Source organism: Oryx dammah, unplaced genomic scaffold (assembly GCF_014754425.2).
Source record: "Oryx dammah isolate SB20612 unplaced genomic scaffold, SCBI_Odam_1.1 HiC_scaffold_7, whole genome shotgun sequence".
Classification (NCBI taxonomy): domain Eukaryota; kingdom Metazoa; phylum Chordata; class Mammalia; order Artiodactyla; family Bovidae; genus Oryx; species Oryx dammah.
The window spans coordinates 8,021,401-8,027,400 of NW_024070191.1; positions in this window are offsets into that span (position 1 = coordinate 8,021,401).

Consider the following 6,000-nt stretch of genomic DNA (forward strand, 5'->3'; position numbering starts at 1 on the left):
TTAACCATGGGACATCACCCTTATGGCAGAAAGTGAAGAAGAACTAAAGAGCATCCTGATGAAAGTGAAAGAGGAGAGTGAAAAAGTTGGCTTAAAGCTCAACATTCAGAAACAAAGATCATGGCATCTGGTCCCATCACTTCATGGCAAATAGATGGGGAACCAGTGGAAACAGTGGCAGACTTTATTTATGGGGGGCTCCAAAATCACTGCACATGGTGACTGTAGCCATGAAATAAAAAGACGCTTACTCCTGAAAAGTTATAACCAATCTAGACAGCATATTAAAAAGTAGAGACGTTACTTTGCCAGCAAAGGTCCCATCTAGTCAAGGCTATGGTTTTTCCAATGGTCATGTATGGATGTGAGAGTTGGACTATAAAGAAAGCTGAGTGCCGTAGAATTGATGCTTTTGAACTGTGGTGTTGCAGAAGGTTCTTGAGAGTCCCTTGGACTGCAAGGAGATCTAACCAGTCCATCCTAAAGGAAATCAGTCCTGAATATTCATTGGAAGGGCTGATGCCAAAGCTGAAACTGCAATACTTGGCCACCTGATGCAAAGAACTGACTCCTTGGAAAAGACCCTGATGCCGGGAAAAATTGAAGGCAGGAGGAGAAGGGGATAACAGAGGATAAGATGGTTAGATGGCATCACTGACTTAATGGACATGAGTTTGCATAAACTCCAGGAGTTGATGATGGACAGGGAAGCCTGGTGTATTGCAGTCCATGGGGTCGCAGATTCAGATACGACTGAACAACTGAACTGAACTGGGCTGCTGCCAGTGATTAGAGTTTAAGCTACACTGGAAAAGCACTGGGCCAGTTGGAAATCTGTGTACCTGGGTATAAGTTCTGGCTGTGACTAACTAGGTGAGCAAACCTGGACAAGTCAAATCCTTGCAGGCCTGTCTTTTCATCTATAAAACAAAGTTTGGACCCCTAAGATCTCTTTCAATTGTGACATTTTTGTGGCCTGCATATGACATGGAGAATTCTGGGAAGAAGGACAATAGCAGGCATTGGGATCATGAAATCAGTTCCTGACTATAACTATCTAGAGACCTGTCCTGCCAGATCCTGGAACACAGAGTGCCTCACTCCACCCTGAACTCCCTCAGCGGGTATTGAAGGTCAACAGCTGCAACATAGGGCTCAGTCTCTACAGAGGCAGATGGCAAATGCCCTTGTTGTTCAGTCACTGACAGTGGTGTTTACAAGTACCAGTTTGTAGTTGACAAGACCATCCAATTTAAATGTCTCTTAGAGATGCTTATGGGCTTCCCTTGTGGCTTTGCTGATAAAGAATCCGCCTACAATGCAGGAGACCTGGGTTCAGTCTCTGGGTTGGGAAGATTCCCTGGAGAAGGGAAAGGCTACCTACTCCAGTATTCTGGCCTGGAGAATTTCATAGACTATATAGCCCATGGGGTCACCAAGAGTTGGACATGACTGAGCAAATTTCACTTTCAGAGATGATTATATGTAGCCCTTCAAAATGATTCATTTTCCCTGGGTTAACAGTCTTTCTGAATCTATAAACATAAAATAATAAATGATCCCCTGGAGGAAGAAATGGCAACCCACTCTACTATTCTTGCATGGCAGGTTTCATGGACCAAAGAGCCTAGGAGGCTACAGCTCGTGGGGTTACAAAGAGTGAACACGATTGAGCATGTAGGCACAAAGTTGCTGCTGCTGATAAGTTGCTTCAGTCGTGTCCGACTCTGTGCGACCCCATGGACGGCAGCCCACCAGGTTCCCCCATCCCTGGGATTCTCCAGGCAAGAACACTGGAGTGGGTTGCCATTTCCTTCTCCAAGGCATGAAAGTGAAAAGTAAAAGTGAAGTCACTCAGTCGTGTCCGACTCTTTGAGATCCTATGGACTGCAGCCCACCAGGCTCCTCCATCCATGGAATTTCCTAGGCAAGAGGACTGGAGTGGGTGCCACTGCCTTCTCCTGCACAAAGGTAGTCACATGCAATAATGAAAGTTATAAAGTTAGTCACTCAGTTCAGTTCAGTCGCTCAGTTGTGTCCGACTCTTTGCGACCCCATGAATCACAGCACGCCAGGCCTCCCTGTCCATCACCAACTCCCGGAGTTCACTCAGACTCACGTCCATCGAGTCAGTGATGCCATCCAGCCATCTCATCCTCGGTCATCCCCTTCTCCTCCTGCCCCCAATCCCTCCCAGCATCAGTCTTTTCCAGTGAGTCAACTCTTCGCATGCGGTGGCCAAAGTACTGGAGTTTCAGCTTTAGCATCATTCCTTCCAAAGAACACCCAGGGCTGATCTCCTTCAGAATGGACTGGTTGGATCTCCTTGCAGTCCAAGGGACTCTCAAGAGTCTTCTCCAATACCACAGTTCAAAAGCATCAATTCTTCGACACTCAACCTTCTTCACAGTCCAACTCTCACATCCATACATGACCACAGGAAAAACCATAGCCTTGACTAGACAGACCTTAGTCAGCAAAGTAATGTCTCTGTTTTTGAATATGCTATCTAGGTTGGTCATAACTTTTCTTCCAAGGAGTAAGTGTCTTTTAATTTCATGGCTGCAGTCACCATCTGCAGTGATTTTGGAGCCCCCCAAAATAAAGTCTGACACTGTTTCCACTGTTTCCCCATCTATTTCCCATGAAGTGATGGGACCGGATGCTATGATCTTCATTTTCTGAATGTTGAGCTTTAAGCCAACTTTTTCACTCTCCTCTTTCACTTTCATCAAGAGGCTTTTTACTTCCTCTTCACTTTGTGCCATAAGGGTGGTGTCATCTGCATATCTGAGGTTATTGATATTTCTCCCGGCAATCATGATTCCGGGATTCACTTGATTCACTCAGTAGTGTTCAACTCTTTGAGATCCCATGGACCATAACCCACCAGGCTCTTCTGTCCATGGGATTCTCCAGGCAAGAATACTGGAGTGGGTTGCCATGCCCTCCTCCAAGGGAACTTCCCAATCCAGGGATAAAACCTGGATTTCCCACACTGCAGGCAATTCTTTACCATTTGAGCTACCAGGGTAGCCTTTATAAACATAGAATGCATTTAGTTTAAAAAGAATTGCAGCTTCCCTCTGTCACTCAAGCCTTTCTCCCACAGATGATTTAAAAAAAAAATTTTTTTTTCTGTATCTCAAGTGACTCTCTACTTTCTACATATGTGGGGATATATATGCTTTTAGAATTTCGAGTAATCGTTTTCATTGTTTTTGTTTTTCAATAGATACTCCAGGCAAATTCAGATTATGATTGTTTTGACTTTTAATTTTCAAGGCCTCCTGTGTTCACTTTGACATTTCCTAGAACGAAGCATAGATGTTTGTGGAAAATGCTTTCCCCTCTGGCTTCTGAATAGACCCACAGAACCTTTATCCAGTTGTCAAGCCCACAGTTAGTCCTTGCCCTCAAGCACATGTAGCTTTCAAAACGTCTCTTCCATTGCATCGTTTCTTAGGAACCTAAGTAGGAAGTAGAGGATGTAAAGCATTTCTATATAACTCAGAGGTGATTAAACTGAATGTAGTAAGTAAAAAAAAAAAAAAAAGAATATGTTGGATTCTTTGATTCCTTGATCTGGATTTGTGTTTAGATCCATCAAACAAAATATGTAGCTGAAAGACTGACATCACCTCAAGCATACGAAGCATCATGTTTATTTTTATTTACTTAAAAGATTAAGGATGGTGAAGGTATAGAGATCTTTAGAGTGTTTTCTTTCAATTCAAAATGAAATTTACTTGTTCTTTTTCCTCTTTTCAAAACTCTATTGTAACCTACAGTGCTTTGTAAACTATGGTTTGAGAAACATTTATGTGTTATAAAGTTAATAAGAGAACATTTTAAAAATGAGAAGTAATGAAACCAAAACTAAAGTAGAATAGGCTACAATATAGTAGAAAAGCCAGATATACCTTACACATAGAGTCAGTGTTTGGTAAACTTGCATTTCGATGATGTGTGTATATGCATCGTCATGCATACATTTTCTTGTGCCATAAAATACATTTCTGCACGTGGAATAGACTCAGAAGAGCTTGAAATGTACTGATTTACTATATCATGACCCACCGGTATATTATATATTCAACCAGAAGGTGAGTGTCCAGTGAAGACATCTGTGTACTACGTCAACAGCCTCAGGCTTATTTATCCATCGTATCAGAAATGCATCAAGTTTTATACAAGAGATCAACCATGTTGTTAGGCCTAACTCTAAGCTGTAAACTTAAATAGTTCAGATTTAAAAACTAGCCAAGCTATATCTTTAAGTCTAGCCACCTGAAGCTCTAGCAGGATACCTGTAGGAAGCCTCAATTTTGTGTTGATGTTCCTTTCAAAAATACTGATTGAAAATATTCCCTATGCCAAGCATTAATTTAGATACTGGGAAAGTATCTGTGAATGAATCTATTGAATTCTAGTGGAAAGGGTGGACAATAAACAGATAACAGTGAATTTTGCTAACTATACATATAGTGATATAAAGAATAAATAAATATGATATAAAGCAAGGTAATAGAGATACTGAGACCCTGGCAAGTATTTTAGATGGCATTCTCTGAATGCTTCTCTGCAGAGATGACATGAAGGAGGAAATAAATATCAGACAAAAGAAACCACATGTGCCCAGATTGAGATGAAAATGAGCTTTGTGTGTTTGTGTGTGTTAGTCAATCAGCCATGTCCAACTCTTTTGACTCCATGGGCTTATCGGCTGCCAGGCTCCTCTGTCCATGGAGTCTCCAGGCAAGAATACTGAAGTGGGTTGCCATTCCCTTCTCCAGGGAGTCTTCCCAACCTAGGGATCGTACCCATGTCTCCTGCACTGCAGGCAGATTCTTTACCATCTGAGCCACCGGGGAAACCCCTTGTGTGTTTACGGGACCATGAAAAAGCCAGTATAGCTGAAATCATGAGTCTGAGGATGAGTTAGTTACACTGTACAGATGAAAATGTAGACAGAACCCAGGGCAAGTTGAGTTTCCTCTGCCTTGGTCAGGATTTTGGATATTGTTTTGCAAGTGAGACAAAGATTTGGGAGATTTTGAGTGGGGGTGCGATGCTGTCTACATATTTAAAAGGTCTTTGTGACTGTGAGAATAACAGACCATCTGAGGGCAAGACGTGAAGTAGAAAGGCCAGGAAAGAGTCTAGGTAAACCAACCAACAGTACGTTGAAAATGCCTTAGACTAGGTAAGAAGTCCTGGAGCAGGGCAGGGCAACCCACTCCACTGGGCTTGCCTGGAGAATCCCATGGACAGAGGAGCCGGGTGGGCTATAGTCCACAGGGTTGCAAAGAGTCAGACCCGACTGAACGACCTAGCATGCATGCATGCAAGGAAAGAAGTGATCAGATAGAAGCTGCAGAAGTTGGGAGAAGTGCTCAGATTTGGCATCTGTTTTGCAGGTAGAGCTAATAGAACTACTTGATATGGGATGAGAGAAGGAAAGGAGACAGTATTTCCTAGATATTTGGCCTGATTAAATGGTGAGGGTAGGTGAGTCAGGTCGATTTTATTTTATTAATATTATATGGTAAAGGACACTCAGTATTGGAGTGAAGAGTTCTATTTTAAACTTGACAAGTTGGTGATGTCTAGTTAGGCTTCCAAGTAGAGATGTCAAATAGCCAGTTTCATACATGAAGAAAAATGATTTCAAACTTGGGAATTAGATGATATGCGTGTGATCATTTGACTCCTAAGTTTCAAACTTCTGAGTGAATCACCCAGAAGAGGGGGGGGTGTGTGTGTGTGTGTGTGTGTGTGTGTGTGTGTGTGTGTGTGTGTGTGTGTGTGTGTGTGTGTGTGTGTGTGTGTGTGTGTGTGTGTGTGTGTGTGTGTGTGTGTGTGTGTGTGTGTGTGTGTGTGTGTGTGTGTGTGTGTGTGTGTGTGTGTGTGTGTGTGTGTGTGTGTGTGTGTGTGTGTGTGTGTGTGTGTGTGTGTGTGTGTGTGTGTGTGTGTGTGTGTGTGTGTGTGTGTGTGTGT